The sequence below is a fragment of the Tamandua tetradactyla genome, chromosome 17, assembly GCF_023851605.1.
Source record: "Tamandua tetradactyla isolate mTamTet1 chromosome 17, mTamTet1.pri, whole genome shotgun sequence".
In the NCBI taxonomy this organism is placed as follows: domain Eukaryota; kingdom Metazoa; phylum Chordata; class Mammalia; order Pilosa; family Myrmecophagidae; genus Tamandua; species Tamandua tetradactyla.
Window position 1 is genome coordinate 75710765 of NC_135343.1, and position 18670 is coordinate 75729434.

At 44.8% G+C, this 18670-nt stretch overlaps 1 long non-coding RNA gene across 2 annotated transcripts; it reads right to left on the bottom strand.

Moving 5' to 3' along the window:
• Positions 1-307: 307 nt before the first annotated feature.
• On the bottom strand, positions 308-17194 carry LOC143661768 (uncharacterized). Of its 2 annotated transcripts, none has more exons than XR_013164817.1 (4): positions 17006-17194; positions 16834-16899; positions 10644-10775; positions 308-469 (listed from the first exon to the last, which is right to left on the bottom strand). It is a non-coding gene; the product is annotated as an uncharacterized LOC143661768 (long non-coding RNA). The 2 variants fall into 2 exon arrangements; XR_013164815.1 differs by lacking the exon at positions 308-469 and adding an exon at positions 8907-9284.
• Positions 17195-18670: the final 1476 nt, after the last annotated feature.

Genomic DNA, 18670 nt, shown 5'->3' on the forward strand with positions numbered 1-18670 from the left:
CCCCAGCCTGCCTGGCCTCCAGCCACAAGCAGGGGTCAAGAGCCCCCTGTGGCACCTCTTTGAGCACTTTTCCTAAATCCTTTGGTGCAGAAGTCCTCAGCTACGCTTGGGTTCTTTTTGTCTTTGTTTTAAGCCCCACTTCCACTCTATCCAGTTCTTGCATCAGCTGTCGCTCTGCTCCCTGGCACCCACTGTGCAGCGTGGAGAACCCATTCAACTTTACTTGCTGAATCATTTGACATTTTCCAAACGCTCCAGCCTTGGGGTAGCCAAGAGGATAAAGAGACACAGGAATGTGACCCATATATGATTTGTCACCTTCATCTTTACTTTGTCAGGAGAGCTTCCAGTGCTGAGTGGAAGAGTTGAAGGGGAGGAGAATCTTATGGTCTCAGAAGAACGCAGGCTGTTTCAGGGGGGAGAAGTTGTTCACCCGGATACTCCGAGAAGCCCCTGCTGAGATTAAGATCTGGGGGAGAGAAACAATTTGGGGGCTGAGCTGGGCACTGGATTTCCATCAGGCAGCCCCAGGCTTACCAAGCCAAGCCAAGCCCCAAATTTAAAAGAAGGGTGAAGCTTTGCTGGGGTGGTTTTTAGAGGGCGAGAAAGATGAGGAAAGGGAAGGCTGGTTTAAATGTTATTTCTCCACCCCACAAAATGTCCCCTGGTGTTGGAAAGCACAAAGCTGAAAGCAAGGACCTGGAATATATGCTCCTGCAACTGACAAACGATGGGGACAGAGGGTCTTAAGGTTAAATCACCTGCAGAGGGTCCAGGGGCTTTACCTGAGTGCCCAATAGGAGTGTCGAGCCTGGGTAGATGGGTGGGGCAGCCCAGGCCTGGGCCTCAGCTAAAGGAAAGGGCCCAGTATGATGGAGACAGAGTCCCTTTGTGCCACTCACTGGCTGGACCATCTCCGAGGTGCTGGGCTCAGTTTTGTCTAAGAGAAATTCTTCCAAGTGGAGCCACCCTCAACTCACATCCTTGTAAATCCGCTGTTGGTCCTGCCTTGGGCCTTTCCCCGCAACTTCAGAGCTAATCTGGAGTGAGGCTGAGCAATGGTCTGGAAGCATCCACCCCCATTTCCCTCGGGGAAACCATCCTCTACTATTCTCTGCCTGATATGGTTATACCTGCACCTCGGAGATCCAAGAATGTGCACATGACCCAAGCCTGGGACTTTTTATTAGAATTCTTGGGAAACAGAAGCTTGCTTTTGGCTGAATTTGAAACTGGGAGGAAGCAAATGAAAAGCTGCTGGAAGCTACCACTTGGAAACATCTGTCTGAAAGGAAAGGCAACTCAGAGCTAGAGAGGGTCACCTGGGTCCAATTGCTCCTGAAGCAGAAGCTACCCTTAGTACCAGTACCTGGAAATCATGTGACCCCATCAATTCCCTCTGTGCTTAAGACAGGATGAGTTGGGTTTCTTTACTTCCAAGCAAAGGAATTCCAATAAAATAGGAAGGATAGATCAACAGCTTTGGCCCCACCTTCTGTGGAAGCTTAGAATTAAATAATAGGTCTTCACCCACACATCTTATTCCCTGAGCCTCCAAAATGTCAGCCATATCTAGAACCCAACATCCCCTAGGCATGAGTTACCTCCAGTTGCAGCTAACCTGTACCTCCTTCCACATTGTTCCAGTCTGTATCACCGTACTTCTGCCCTCATTCCAACTCTGAGTCTAGACCTCCAGGATGCTCTGAATTTCCAGGCAGGGGTTCTGCCTCCCTGTTTGGACTTCACAGAGTTGACTTTACCTGCCCAGGTTTTGTGCTTGCTCTTGGGCGCTCTCTGGCTAGCCGAGAAGTGTGTCTCTACAGCCAGGGAGACTGAGACACAGACTCTTATTTACTCCAGTATGGCTCAGACACACACTCAAATGTGGACCCCAAAGGGACTAACCAAGAAGGCAAGAAATCTGGACACCAGATCTTGAAAGTCAGATTCAATGATATGGTGGTATTTGGCCTGGAAAATAGATGGTTAAAGGAGAGACATATCTTTCTGCAAATATGTGTAAGATCATCATACAGGACTAAGACCAATGGGTAAATGTCTCATGGAGATGAATTTGCAGTCGATATTAAGGAATTACTTTGGATTGTTTTAACGCACTTGAGAGCTGGCTTTGACTTTAGCAGGCAACAGCTTTTGCATCCTTGTAATCTCTTGAAGGTCTCTCACTGGGCTCATCAGCAAGTTCTTGTGGATGGAATCCTGGGGATGGGATGATATCTGGGAGGAGTCAAGGATGACTTGCACAGGGAGCATCCATTGCCAGAGTCACAGCAAACTCCAGAACCTCAGAAACCTGGAAGTAAGAATCAAACTGAGCCTCTCAGTCCCAGGGAGCTGAAATATTTCCTCACTGGGGGACAGAAGGGAGACCCACTGTGCTAAATCAGGAGGCAGCCATCTCCATAAGGCTGGTGGGAAATGGGACCCCGGGTTTCATCATGGTAAATCTATCAAAACCAAATGGACGCAGCTCACATCCTGTGGGCAATAAACATCCTCAGGTGAAATTTTATGAGGTTTTAAAGGGAATTTTATGAGCTTTGAGGGAGCCTTCATATAAACTGAAAACCAGCCATGGAAAAACAATATAATATGAACTGTGGAAAGCAATATCTGAAAATTCTGTCACCACTACCAAACCAAAGAAACTCATTAGGGGTTGGAAAGAAAGATACGTTAGACTTTTCTATGTCTTGCTCATGCTTTCTGTTCAGGTGGATTATCTAACCAGCAAAATTTTTAGTTTTTTGAAGGTCGACTATTAAAAGTCTCCTGTTTTCCATAGAAGACCTAGTTCAATATAGATGCACATGTGCATATGCACAAGCACAGACAAAATATTTCTGAGCTGGGAGACAACATTCATAATCACTTACCACAAGGCAATTGCTGCCCTGAGGGCTTTTCATATCACAGATAGGAAACGTCAACTCTGAGTGTTAAGAAGCTTTCCAAGGCCGTGTAATGAGAAATAGCTGACCCTGCACTTGAACCCATGTCTATCTTTGCCCAGAGTCTAAGTTCTTTCAACCACATCCACGATTCCCAGACTTTTGGATTTTATCAACCAATATAGTTTCAATAACCCTTAGTAGATACCTCAATGGTTGGCCAACATTTTCTTGAGAGGACTTGTTAAGGGAGAAAAGATATATTAACTGCCCAAAGAGACAGGACATGGTCCTGGAATAAAGAAACACTGAATAAATTGAGCTTTATTAAATACTCCACTCTTTGATGTGTGTGTGTTTTGTGTAATCTGTGAAAATATTGTCATTGGCAAGAACCAGTTGCCTTTCAGAACCACTACTCTCTGCCACACTTCATCTCTCACAGAATTGCTATGGAATGCTGAACAATTATTTGCTCTTTTCCGTTTGATCCTCTGAAAAGACTTCAATGAAACTGGTTCTTACCTGGGTCTCAGATCTGAACAACTTGCTACATCCTGTTTAACTCTGTGTCTATGGCTTAGTAAACTCTGAACTTTTTGCTACCACCTCCTCCTTCTCTCCCCTCGAGAACACAAGCTTTCTCCTCTTGGCAGATGCTGTCAGCACAGGAACTGAAGGGATTCCATCACTAACCCTATGGCTTAGACCCTCCCTGATGAAGGGAATGGGGTCAGGGAGGGCTGTGCAACCCTAAGAGGTGGATGGGTACCTTGGCCTGGAGGTGCTGGCGTTTGGGGGTCCAATTCTCTTGTCCTAGCTCTCCCACTATATGACTTTGAGAAGTATGCTCCCCTTTTTAACCTCAGGTTTTTTCATGTGCAAAATGCCTGGGAGTTCAGCCAAAACATCTCACAGGGTCCTTCCAACCCTGGCAATCTACGCCTCTCTTCCATCTGGCTGATTCAGCTCCTTCCACATCAGGGCTCCTCTTTTGTTTGAGGAAAGCTGGAATTTGGGGATGGATTCAATGACAAGCTGGCTCTGGAAGAAGATTCCGTAATATGATCGTGCAGCTGTTTAGTGATTCTACATGAGTGTGGGATCACTTCAGGGTGGAATGTCAAAGTTTACCAGACACTATCTTGGACCAATTCTCCTTTTTCCATGAGACTAAGTCGTTATCCTCAAAAGCATTACTAATTGTGCACATTCACCAGATGCTAAGCAGGCTGTGCCTGGGAAGTGGCGGCCCATTCTTGGGTTCATCTGCCTCATTGTATTTTCTCCTTGGATAGGGATCCACTGGAGGGCCTGGAAAGGAGCCAGGCTGTGCCCTGGGAAAAATGACTTGCCAAGTCACCAGCCATACCCTGAGAAGGTATTCTCACACCCACATTGTCTTTCATTTATCTTTACAGTAGTGAAAACAACTACCCTTAGAAGCCTACCCCACTAAGGGAAAGGTTCAGTTACAGGGTCCAAGTTAAAATTTGAAAAAAAAATTGAAAAGTTATCCTTGCTCTTTAATTTTAGGATAGATTCTCTCTGCATCCATCAGAAGAGATTTTGGATACACATCTAGAGACTAAGAAGAAAAGGAGCTAACAGACTGGACAGCCCATTGGTGGGCCCTGAATGCTTTTCACATGCAGATTAAAAGCTTCATGAGCAGTTAACCCTCCACAAGGGCAGGGCTCAACAAATCCGGTGAATTAGCAGAAGCAAGCACTGCCTAGAAATGCAGTGCTGAAATGAGTGTGCAGATTTTTTTTTAATATTTTTATTGTAAAATTTTAACATGCAAACCTTCTTGACATGTTTGTATCCATACATGGTTACAATCAACAGCTCACAATATCATCACATAGTTGTATGTTCATCATCATGATCATTTTTTGAACATTTGCATCAATCCAGCAAAAGAAATAAAACAGAAAATAAAAACTCATACATACCATACCTCTCATTGACCACTGGTATTTCAATCTACTCAATTTATTTTAACCTGTTCCCCCTATTATTTGTTTATTTTTATCCATATTTTTTACTTATCTGTACATACCCTAGATAAAAGGATCATCAGACACAAGGTTTTCACCAGCGAAGGTGCAGACTTCTGAAACCTTCTATAAATATCCTGTAGATGACCTTTGTTCCGGAGATGTCCAGGGCAGTCCCCTGGGATCTATTAGTGATCTTAACCTGTGGCTGGTAAAGCTTCCCCCAGATTCTTGGAGGTTGAATGGGAACCCTTTCCCATTAGAGATAACTGGGGAGGTGAGGAGGGTTTTCATGTCTGTATGATCTCTCTCTCATTGGTAATATCTTTCTGTGTTATCCCTTGTGACAGCAGAAGAGCTAGAGTAAAATAGAAAAGGAAAGTCTTGGAGAAGGGGCAAGACCAAGAAGGCAGAGATACACAGAGTCACAAGTTCAAACAAGAACTATAGGCAGGACCAAAGGAGTATGAGTTGATTCAGGAAAGGCCTTTAGGGAGTGGCCATAAAAGACGTTTGGGGAGAGGGAAAGGGCACAGAGATCCTCAGGAGAGCTGATATGGGGAAGGTGTACACAAAGCTAGCTACACCCCTTTGAAGAAGTATCTGTGAGCTGTGAAGAGCACACTCAGTTGTGATCTTCTGGAGTCAAGTCTAACCTGACTTCTACTGAATGTCCAGCGAACCTAGAGACATGGTTCCCCACCTGCTCAGTAATCAGGGAACTCAAGAGGGGAAAAAGCCAGGTCTGAGAGCAGCTAAGAGAGGAAGTGGAATGAGGGATGGAGACGATGAGGTGTTGGATGGAATTTAAGAGAGGCTCTAACCACCAAGACGGAGTTGAGGCTTCCTAAGAAAAAAAGCACATCTGACCTGCTACAAGAGGTTATTATAGGGAAAGAGTTGAGTAGTTGAAAGGGCAGAAGAAGCCTTCTGCTTAGCAACCACCTGGACCGCTTCACTGTCCAACAGGCTTTTCTCTTCTTCCTCTCAGCCGACTCCTCCTACATCTGTAAGGCTGAAGTGTGTCAGTGTCCCAGAAGTGGAGATCAGTCCTGCCTCTGCATTTTTTTTTTTTTGGTATTGCTGTATGGAGGGGTCACATTTCATTCTCCTTCCATGTGAGTATCCTGTTATTGCAGCACCATTTGTGGAATGTTTTTGCTTGTTTGGTTTTCTGTTTGTTTGTTTGCTTGTTTGTTTTAGGGGGAAGTACATGAGCCAGGAATCAAACCCAGGTCTCCTGCATGGCAGGCAAGAATTCTACCACTGAACTACCCTTGCACCCCTCATCCTGCCTCTGCATTTTACCAATGAAGATACCTTAATGTCATCCTGAGAACTGATGGTGGAGCCCCAGTGGAAGTCAATGTCTCCTCATTCGCAAGCCCAAATTCATTCCACGCCCCCAGCAGTCTGCGAGACCCAGTGAAGAACAAATCACCTAGGTGCTATGTCTCTGTGTCCCCATTTTTAGAATCTGTCTCCCAGGTGTCTGCCTGTCTCTCTGTCCAAGAGGTTCTCCCATCTCAGCCTTTTGCTTATGTGAGACTGTGTCTTCTGCAGCCTTAGCATAGCATGTCCCCTGGGCCATTGAGTGTGAGCTGCTGTGGGTCTGTCTGCCTGCCTCTTCACTGCCAGCTGCGAAGCCTCTTTTTCCCTCCTCAGAATTACATACTTTGGGTCTCAGGCCGCATGTCCTGGTTGAACAATGAATCTCTCTTGGAACTGAGATGTGAATTTCCTAGGTTCCTGATTATTTATGGGTTTGTTGCTCAAGCCAAAAACTTCTGTCATTTTGTTTGAGTACAGGTGGAAGGTTAAGAGGAGCTTCTCAATACGGGGTCACAAAGATCATTTAAAAGGTTCCATGGAACCAAGACTCCATACAAATCCAAGCAGAAAAATAGAAATGAGACTTAGAGACTAGAAGAGAGGCTTAACAGGAGGAGCTGGTTTCTGTCGGGGAGGATGAACTGTCAGATCTGTTGCTCCGGAGACTCACAGGCTCCCAAGCGGCTTGTGAGCTGGAGTGGAATGAAGGCCCAAGCAAAGGCTATCAGAAATGATCCTTCTCAAGACTGAGTGATGGGCTGTATCCATCATGGGATTTTACAAGTTCTAAAAGATACTCCTGCTAAATGCATGGCTGAGACGTCTGCTGACCAACAAGTCCAATCTTGGGAATGTCAGAGTCACTCTGGGATTAAATTCCCTTCTCCTTTCTACTGTCTCTCATTGGGTGGCTTCCCAGAGCCAGGTGCTGAGCTGAGGTGGTGGTGACCTCTAGCCTGGGTGTCTGGCCACTCAGCCTCTCTTGAGAGAGGGTGGGGACTGTCTCTGTCCTGCCTGTACCTCAGCACGTCCTTAGTCTCCCCTGGGGAGCCACAGGATGCTTCTCTCCTCTTCTCTTTGTCTACAGCTTTCCTTAATGTCAGTGGACGGGGTGTTGAATGGACCCCCAGGGAGGCTTTAAAAATTGAAACCCAGTCCTGGCCAGGGCCCCCACCGGATGGTGAGAGAGCACAAGAGGAAACAAAAGTGCTTGTGTTAACAGAATGTCATCTCCTAACATGATTCAGGTCCTGACGCTGAGGCAGGAAAAGGAGAGCAAATGCCTTTCCATTTATCACTCTGGACAGGGTTATTTTTAGAGCCCACACGAGCTCGGCACTGGGTTCCAAGGGCCCAGCCGTGGAAGGAAATGAGGCTGAGCTGATAGAGTTGGTCGGGGTGGAAATCTTGCAGGCACGCTTGTGTGCACATGCAGGAGTGTGTGTGTGTGTGTGTGTGTGTGTGTGTGTGTGTGTGTGCAGGAAAAAGAACAGGTGTGGACAGGCAGTCTTTCTCCCCAACTGCAGACTTTGGGACCAGTGCCTTATGTGAGCATGAAAAGGGAAACAGCACTGAGCATCTGGGGAATCGTTAGGGAAAAAGAAGGGGAAAAGCTCTTTGCCTGGAACTATGGGGGGCCCTTGGCTTTGAGATCACCCCCTCCCACCCCCACTGTGGTCTGAACTGCTCTTTCACAGGCACACAGGTGCTGCCTGGGATCAAGCGCCAAGCCTAATGGCCTAGTCTCGGTGGGACATTCGCTTACTGCAGGTGCTCTTGGCTTCTGATTTCAGCCTTGGCAGCAGCTGGCCAACGTGCTGGCCACCGCACCTGTGCCGACGGGAGGAAGGACAGGGAGTCTGGATGTACTGACACCCATTTTTCTAAAAGGCAGGTCTTGCCTGAGCATGGAAATACGAGGGACATAGAATTTCCCTTCATTTTCACCCATTTCGGGCCCTCTCTTCCCTCTACTAAATGAAGGCAAAGGGAGGCCTGAGGTTAAACTCGGCCTTGAAGCAAGATTGGGCCCAAGGCAGTCTTTCTTTCCATCCCCAATTCCTCCTTCTCTCCTTCTAACCTAAATCCCTTGCTTTCTTACCTTTACCCTCTGCAGATTACTCAGTCCATTAAAAGATGCATAATATCCATCCTACTCTTAACACACAGCAGCCACAGTCTAGGATGAGGCTACCTCTCTGTTCTTTCTGTCCACAGAGCTTTCTAGATGCATTCCAAGGTCTATGGAAATATAGCTCATAAAATGTGGGTCTTGAAGGGCCTCAGAGTTGGTCCATGTTCCATTAATAGCTCAGCTGTCCCTGAGGGTATGAACAGTTTGGAACCTTCTTACTGGCAAAGAGGACTTAGATGGCTTCCTGCACAGTCATTGGATAGATTCCCAAAAGTCAAGGCTACCAGCCTGAGCATCCTATGGCAGCACATCGTTGCTATTGCCTCTTCACAGGAAGGCTTTTTTTTTTTTAACATGGGCAGGCCCCAGGAATCGAACTCAGGTCCTCTGGCGTGGCAGGCAAGCGTTCTTGCCTGCTGAGCCACCGTAGCCCACCCACAGGAAGGCTTTTTATGCCTCCTATGAAGGTTTAATAGAAGCACCAGGATATTTTTAAGCAGAGGTCTCTCTGCTGCCCTCCCCAAGAGATGGAACGTTTAGAAACTTTACCCGACAACCTTGGGGAGGTAATAAGGGTAGGTATCTCTGATTCTTTTTTTTTTTCACTTGTAACTTTTCTTCTGAAGAGTTATCTTAGGTGAGTACTGTCCAGTTGGCCATTTAATAGGGAAAATGCATTTGACTATGCATAGGGACTCTCGGGACTGCCTGTACAGGTAGGCAGGCACGTGTGAAGGAAATCGCACTGCCCACAGGGCCAAGGGCCTCAATCCCACCTCTTCCACCAAGTCACATCAAACTGGAACCTCATATGAGCCGTTCATCTTTCTGGACCTCAGTTTCCTCATCCGTAAAAGAAATGGCTTGGATCAAATGATCTTGAAGTTCCTTTCCAAAATACTGCAAAAGAAATATAAATAGGGAGATGGGATTTCTATAAAAAAGGTTCCCTGGAAAAGTCAGTCCCCATACTTCTGGTAGAAGCCAACAGATAGAAGGATAATAACCAACTGTTACTGATCTCTTATTGAACACATTTTATGGCCATCTCTTACAAGGAAGGACCCTGCATGGTAAGTATTATTTTCACATTGTATAGATGAAAACATATAAGATCCAAGATGTTAAACCAATGCTCAAGGTCACAAAGTGGCAAAGGAAGAGTGGAAGCCTGCATCTTTTTGATGCTCAAAATCAAGGAGAGCAATGCCTATTTGTTTGCTTATTGGTTGGTGTTTCTTATACTGAATATCTTTTAAAAGTCTGACTCTTCTCTGTACTTCAATGGTCCTTTCTGTAAAACCATTTATTATTGTAAAAGAGCTTCAATTTTGCTCACCAAAGAGCAGATTGAGAAATAATAGTGACAAAGCACCTAGTCCCGTGCATGACCAAATTAGAGGCTTTTATAAGTGATGACCAGATAATGTCATCTGAAAGCTTCTGCGTGTCTTGGCCCACGGTAGAATGGGTCAGGTGCCAGCCCTCTTCTTTTCCAGGGACCAACTTCCTGCCTTTCTTTCTTTCAAAGTCCTATGCTTGGTCACTCTTAAAATTCCTGGAGACTCAGGCTATTTATCCAGGTCATCACGGGGTTTGAGATGCTGTTGGTGGAGGTGACAGTAAATGACCACTTCTTCCTGCTAAGCCTTTTCTCCCTTTGTCTCGGGCTTGCCCACTGGCCTTCGAGCCCCATCGCTTTCCTCGCTATTATAGTCTCAGTCTTTCTTTTGTCTTCTTTCCGGTCACTCTTTGGGCCTCCCTCTGCTTCCGGTTGCCTTCCCTGTCCTTCTTCTCCTGGGTGACTGAGCAGCTCACCTGGGGAGACACCCAGCCCCAAAACACAGCAGGGTGACCCCATCTTCCTCATGGGCGACAGCAGGTGGCAGGCGACGTCAATGCCAGGTGTGCGGTTCCTGAGGGGCTGACAAATGTGGCACCCTGCTGGACGCTTGGCATGCTCTGGCACTTGAGAAATTGATTCGCAAATTGCAGTTCCTGGGCTCAGCATCTAACAGGAGCGTTCTCTGAGAAGGGACCTCAGCCTACAGTGCGTGACCATGGGTTTTACGTTTCTGCTCTTTTTCTTTCTCTACCTCAGCAGTACCTGAGGGAGCCATGGGGTTCTTCAGCCATGAGGGCAACAAAGGAGTCCCAGAGGCACAGGATGTTCCACGATGCCCTGGCACTCTTCTCTTGCTTCCATTCATAGCAAGGTCTACTTTAGAAGAACCTTGCAAGTAAGTTCCCCAAACTTACCAGCCTCAAAGACGGTTGCCAGTTTTCTCTGGGCCCAGGAAACTGCAGGTTGTAAAAGAAATGAAACTGTTGTTCTTTACTGCATGCTCAGCACAAATATCTTCTTGGGCTTGGCAGGTGGGTAAACAGCAACTGAAAACAAAGTATAGAAATAAGTAGGGGCAGTATCTAGATAAATTGATCTGAGTTAAAAAAGAAAAAAGTTCTGTCATATTCCTAGCTCCACTTCTATGTGACCCTAAGCATAGTTTTCCTTGCCAGTTCCTTGGTTTCCATATTTATAAGATAGGCTTGTAACAGGAAGACACCAAAACATAATTGGAAAAATAAAATGCTATATAAATAATACTAGAGATTCCCCTGCTGTTTACTTGACAGCAGTTCACTTGGAAGGCTCACGATCCTTTTGATCTTCAATGAGAGGGCCCAGCTGCTGAGAGATGGGATCTGAATTAATCCCGTTAAACTTCCAGAAGGTTCTTATAGATAATTTGTGACGCTTCTTTGTAGTCTCAATCCAAGACAAACATAGAGAATGCAATTTGTAGCACTGGTAATAAACATAAAGTGTACGATCAAACCATTTCCTCCTTTTGGCCCCGTTTATGTTTCCTGCACATGTCATTTTGAACAGACTCGAGGAAGCATTGCATCTGGACAGGTAATTATACACAAAGGCATTTTCTCCAGTATATTTAAGGAAAAGTAAGAAATGATAGCACAATGTACCAGAAGTCATACAAAATTCCGAATGGAAAGTATTTCCGGGACTTCTGATTTCTTTCTTCAAGAGGTTTAAGATAATGCAGCTCCATAGGGCCAGCATGGAGAGAGGTTATCAGGCAGGGAGGCGGCGGGTCACAAGACGTACTTTCTGGACTACATACAGCTGTGTCCCTGCAGCCCTCCTCACGTCTCAACAGGCAGATTGGAGCAGCATGTGGAAAAAATTCCTGTCTATTTTCAGAAACAGATAAAAGCATTCAGATTATGCAGTGCAAATCGCAGCCTGAAAGCGGCTGGAAAAATCTGTTCCTTGCCACTGTCACTGACCACCCCCCCCACCCCAACCCCTCCAAGAAATGAGATTCTGGCCCCTTCCCCCCACCCAGTACAGACCGACCCATTCCACTGCACATCTGGTCCTCGTCCATTCTGTCAGAACCTTTATCCTTCAGAGAACTACAGACTGTGAAAGAGATGCCGAGCAGCCTTTGGTTTGGAAAATATATATATATCAACTGGTTCAAGGAGAAGTCAGTGTTAAATCCATGTCCCTTTTTATCAGAGTTTTGGCGGTGCATATTTACAATGCAGTCCGAGCCCACCCCCCACCCCCCACCTCAGGCCCAGCCTCAGGCGGGCAGGTGGGCCTTGTTTGCTGCTCGAGGCCAGCTGTCTCCCCATCCTGATCTCGGCCAAGCGTAGGAGACTTGGGGAACATTGAATAGCTCATCAAACTGGATCTCTGGTTTGGGAGCTATTATTCCTGGCTTCAGGGAATGTCCTGTTCAGGGATGTTGCCGCACTGCCCAGTCCACGCATATGTGCAATGGATCAGCTACGCCCTGGGAAGACAAACTAATAAACAGTGTAAAATAGGCTGGTACTTGATACTGTGGGGGGGAGCATCAGCCACAGGCACTCTGAAGGAGACCACCCCTCTACCAGGTTCTCATCTGGGACGGATCGGGGGTCTCAGGGCTCCCTGCTGAAAATATCTCTTTCTTTCCAGAAGGCTTTCTGCTTGGCAATCCTCACTGAACCATTCACTAAACACCAACCTCCTCCTCGAGGAGCGCTTGTCTCCCCATCTCCACTTGAGATGATGGGTTCGGGATGCAACTCAACGCCGAATGAAGCCCACTGCTGAAGGAACAAGGAGGGGTGACTCCTCCTGGGAAAGGGGATGGACCGCTCCTTTCCTCTTCGCTGGTTTCCTCCTCTGGATGCACTGGCCTCGTGGCGGGGGGTGGGTGGGAGGACAGGGCTGGAGTGCAGGAGACACTAACACGCGAGAGCCTTTTCACGAGGGAACAAGGCCTGTCCATCTGGCGAAGGGAGGCACCAGTCATTGCGGTGGAGAGTAGTTCCCAGATGGGAGAGGCCGAGGGTGGGGGCAGGCCCGTGACCCCAACATGTTCCGGGCACTCAGACAACCACAAGGAGGGTCAGGCTGGAGCAAGGGAACTTGCCAGACCCCACCAAGGCTCAAGATCCATGTTTCTGTGTCTCTACTTTTAAACGGAGGGCTCAATTTCTGTGAGGCAAGCACCAAGGGTCAGAGTAGATAATGGTTATATGGTTTCATAAGAAGCAACGGCAGAAGTGCTAGAAGGAAAGAGAAACCGTAGCTCACATCACCCGCCTGGTAACGTGGGTTACTTGAAATGCTTTATACACCTCCAGGCCTTTGGTTCCTCTGGCTGCAATAGCCTTCACTGCCTTCTCCACCTGTTGGAACTCCTACGCATCCTTAGAGCCAGGTTCAAATGCCTCTTCTGTGAGGCCTACCCATATTCCTGCAGTCAAGACAAAGCACTCCTTCCCTTGCACCCCCGCAGAACCATCTCCCTTCACCGTGACATTTACTAGCTTTTGGCTTGTGTCCGTCTCTTCCAAAATAGTGTGAACTCCTTGAGGGCTAGCCAGTCCTACTCGTATTTTTTCCACCCACTCCAAGCCCAGAACCTAGCATAAAAAAATGCCTGTGGAATGGAATCATGCCACCTATAGATTTTAAGTCGCAGTGGAGCCCACATGCTACCTTAAATCTAGCACAGTCAAGTATAAAGGAACTTCCTCATTTTTTTTAAAGATGCAATTCACATGACATACAATTAACTACTTTAACCGTTTGAAGCATACAATTCAATGTTCTTTTTGTACATTCACGATGTCTTGCAACCACTGCTATAATCTAATTCCAAAACATTCATCACTCCAAAAAGAAAATCCGTTCCCACTAAGCAGTCACTTCCCCAGTCCCCTCCCCTATGGCCCTTGGCAGCCACGAATCTACTTTCTGTCTCTGCGGACTTACTATTCCAGACATTTCATATAAATGGAATCCTACAATGTGCAGCCTTTTGTACCTGACTTATTTCACTTAGCATAATGTTTTCAAGGTTCATCCATGTTGTAGCATGTATCAGAACTTCATACCTTTTTATGGCTGAATAATGTTCCATTGCATGGATATATCATATTTTGTTCAGCCATTCATCCAATCCACTGATGGACAATTGTATTGTTTCCACTCTTTGGCAATTGTGAATAATGCTGCTCTGAACATTTGTGTAATGTTTTTGTGTAGATACATGTTTTTGGTTCTCTTGGGTATATACTGAGGGGTGGAATTGCCGAGTCACGTGATATCTCTCTAACTTTTTTTATATAATTTTTTTATTTTATTTTTTTTAATACCAAGATAAAACACCAAACAAACACAAACATTCCTATTTTGATCATTTCGTTCTACATATATAATCAGTAATTCACAATATCATCACATAGTTGTATATTCATCATCATGATCATTTCTTGGAACATTTGCATCTATTCAGAAAAAGAAATAAAATGAAAACAGAAAAAAAAAATTATACATACCATACCCCTTACCCCTTCCTTTCATTGATCACTAGCATTTCAAATTAAATTTATTTTAACATTTGTTCCCCCTATTATTTATTTTTATTCCATATGTTCTACTCGTCTGTTGACAAGGTAGATAAAAGGAGCATCAGACACAAGGTTTTCACAATCACACAGTCACATTGTGAAAGCTATATCATTATTCAATCACCATCAAGAAGCATGGCTACTGGAACACAGCTCTACATTTTCAGGCAGTTCCCTCCAGCTTCTCCACTACGTCTTGACTAACAAGGTGATATCTACTTAATGCATAAGAATAACCTCCAGGATAACCTCTCGACTCTGTTTGGATTCTCTTAGCCATTGACACTTTGTCTCATTTCAATCTTCCCCCTTTTGGTCGAGAAGGTTTTCTCAATCCCTTGATGCTGAGTCCCAGCTCATTCCAGGATCTCTGTCCCACATTGCCAGGAAGGTCCACACCCCTGGGGGTTGTGTCCCACATAGACAGGGGGAGGGTGGTGAGTTTGCTTGTTGTGTTGGCTGGAGAGAGAGGCCATATCTGAGCAACAAAAGAGGTTCTCCTGGGGGTGACTCTTAGGCCTAATTTTAAGTAGGCTTGACCTATCCTTTGTGGGGTTAAGTTCTCTGTTTAACTTTTTGAGAAACTGCCAGACTGCTTTCCAAAGAGGCTGCACCATTTTACATCCCCACCAGAAGCGCAACAGGGTTTTAATTTCTTCATGTCCTTGCCAAAACTCATTTTCTAGTTTTAAAAGTTTTATTATAATCATCCTAATGGGTGTCAAGTGGCATCTCATTGTGGTTTTGAATTGCATTTCCCTAATAAACTACCGATGCTGAGCAACTTTCATGTGTTTCTTGGCAGTTTTGTGTATCTTCTTTAGAGAAATGTCTATTCAAGCTGTTTGCCAATTTTTACTATTTTTTGTTGTCTTTTTGTTGTTGAGTTGTAAGAGTTATATTTTTTGGATGCTAGACCCTTATCAAATATGCGATTTGCAGGCATTTTATCTCATTCTGTGGATTATCATTTCACTTTTTTGTTAAAGTGTCCTTTGATGCAAAAAAGTTTTTAATTTTGATGAAGGCCAATTTGTCTCCCTTTTTTCTTTTGTTGCTTGTGCTTTGGGTGTCACATCTAAGAAACTACTGCCTAATCCAAGATCATGAAGATTTACACCTACGTTTCCTTATACAGAAGGTTTTTTTGTTTTGTTATTTGTCTTTTGGGGGGTGCATGGTCCAGGAATCCAGCCCAGGTCTCCCACGTGAAAGGTGAGCATTCTATCACTAACCACCCGTGCACCCCTTAGAAGGAAGCTTTAACTCTTAAATTTAGGTCTTTGATATATTTTAAGTTAATTTGTGTTTATGATGTGAAGCAGGGGTCCAAACTCATTCCTTCATATGTGGCTATCCAGTTAACCAGCCAGCATTTACTGAAAAGCTTTCTTTCCCCATTGAATGGTCTTGGCACCTATGTTGAAAATCAATTCCCCATTTTTTTTGCAGTGCTACTTTCTAGAATTCATCACTTGAAAAAAAGCCATTTGTTCATTCCTAGGATATGGAAAACTCAAGAAAACCAACTGTTTTTAAAAATACAGCGAGTGCATGAATCTGACTTCCCTCTATACACCTCGGAATCCATTCCAGAAGTTAGTAACACCCAAGTTTGCACATTTCACCAAGTGGAGATCACTTGGACTTCTAAACTGATTGCATAAGGCAAAGATTGTTGGAAATTAAGTGTCAAGGATTTTTTTGGCGAGCAAAACACATGGACGAATAGGAGAAAGAGAGCTGACTTTTCAGCCCTACAAATGGGTACATCTTGTTAGAGTCCTGCATGAGTTAAGGAAAAACGAGAGCCCCCCCCCCCCCCCATTGGTCACGCCTGGTTGCTCAGCACGGACTACGGGACCCACTTACTAAAGAATTCTTTCCCCTCCCTGTCCCGGCCTCAGTCCAATGGGTAAATACAGGGCTGCAGGGGGGTGGGGGAGCTGCGGGAAATGTGAATGTGGGGTTAGGCACATACATGTAACAAAGGAAAGCACGCTTAGGAAGACTAGAGAAGTAAAAGAGCAATGACTGAAGTAATGAGGAGGAGGATGAGAGAGGAAAAGTGGATCAGGAAATGGGTGGAACCCCAGCTGTGTTGTTGGGGGGAAGGGGGCGGGGTTCTCTGGCAGAGCTGGGTGATTAAAAGGAACTGGTCCTGGTCTCTGGCACTACAATAACTTGCTTTTTAAAGAGCTCCAGGGAGCCGAAAGGAAGTGCTCCTGAAGTGTGCAATACTTGCTGACTTTGTGTGCTAAGCATCCTCTACCCCACCCTTCTCCACCCTACCCATCCCTCCTCTCCCTTTTTGTCTAGCTAACCGCTACTCACACTATCTATGAATTTCCAGACTGGGTTCAGCACCCTCTTTATAAATTTCCCAGAGTGTGCTGCCAGCCAGATGTCAGGCTTAGAACTTAGCACATTTATATAGGGGACATTTTTAGTCAACTGTTTTTTTCCCTACTATATAGCTCCTTGGGACCAGAGACCACATCTTACTCACCTTGGTAAGGTCTGGGCTTGGAACTACATATGGCACTAACAGACTGCACATAAAAGCAGAGCCAACCTACAAAAAAGAAAAGTCACTCAAGGATTGGCCCCAAGAAGCGAAGTAGAAAATAGGAGAGAGAAGGAGGGAAAGTGATGACTTCCTTCTGATATTTTCTTTAGACCTGTTCTTGTGCTGACACTGTGTGTTTGTGAACAGCTAGTTGGAGCTTTCCTCTCACTGTAGGGAGACAGCTGAGCACATATGGAGGCTGGATGCATGCGCGGTTCTCAGCAGGCTCCGTGGGCCCCAGAGAGCTGCTGCTAAGGAATAAAAAGGGAATGTGGGAACTTTGGAGCCATTGTGATGGGGAAAAACATTCCTTTCCCTGTTTTCTGATTGGGTAGTGGTGACCCCGGGTTACCTACATCAGACAGCCAATAGACAGCCTGTACTTGGGGGTTTCCCTGTGGTATGGGTGGGGGTGGGGGCGGGGAATCTGTCCACAAGCAGCAAGAATTAAATAGGGTGAGAACTAAGATAGGAAAATGACCAGAATCTAATTTAGACCAATATGGGGAGGTTTTTCCTTCTTTTTAATATTTCATTCCAAATCAAAAATCAATGTAGCAAAATAAAAGGCCTTTTTTTTTTTTTCGCATGGGCAGGCACCGGGAATCACCCATGTCTCCAGCATGGCAGGCGAGATCTCTGCCTGTTGAGCCACCACGGCCCACCAAAGACATTTTAACAAAAGAAAAAAAGTCACTATCCTAATACCCTAATACAAAGAATTTCATATTTTTACATAATTCTTTCTGGTTCTGTTAAAATAACTTCTACATGCATATAATCGACATGATTATTTGTATTTACACAATATTAAATTTTATCTTTTCATTTTTAGTATTTCATCATAAACACTTTCTGTTCACCAGCATTTTACTACAATTATTTTAATATCTAAATAGTATTAAGCAATTTACTTTTTTTAGAACAATTGTAGGTTTACAGAAAAGCCCTGCAGAAAGCACAGAGCTCCCATATACTGCCCCCACATACATTGTTTTCCTTATTATTACCATTTTGAATTAGTGCAGTAAAAGTATTATTACAATTACATCAGTGACTATAGCCCAAAGTTTACATTAGGGTTCACTCTTTGGGTTGTATCGTTCTATTCTGATGACATGGATACAACCTAAAATTAATCATTTTAGCCACTTTTGACTCTACATGTTACTGGGGCTGATCACATTGACCATGTTGTGTTACCTTTATCACCATCTTTTCCAAAACCCCAGCCAGAAACTCTGTACCAATTAAGCATTAACTCTCCATTCTTTACCCCTATAACCGCTATTCTAATATCAATACATAAACACAGAATGACCTTTCATTTATTTAGGTTCTCTTGCATTTCTTTCAGCATTGTTTTATCTTTTCCATGAACAAGTTCTTTATATCCTTGGTTGAGCTTATTCCTAGAGATTTGATTCTTCTAGTTGCCATTGTAAATGGAATTTTTTCCCTTGATTTCCTCTTCAGATTGTTCATTACTAGTGTATAGTAACACCCCCAGTTTCTGCATGCTGATCTTGTACCTTAACACTTTGCTGAATTAGTTTATTAGCTCTAGTAGCTTTGTTGTGATTTCCAGGATTTAGGATCATGTCATGTGCAAATAGTTCCCTATTTTTACTTCTTCTTTTCCAATTTGGACGTCTTTTATTTCTTTTTCTTCCCTAACTGCTCTGGCTAGAACTTCAAGTGCAATGTTGCATATGATGTTAGGCATCATGCTTCTGTTTTACAGTAATTTTTTATATATATTGTACCACCCTTGCAT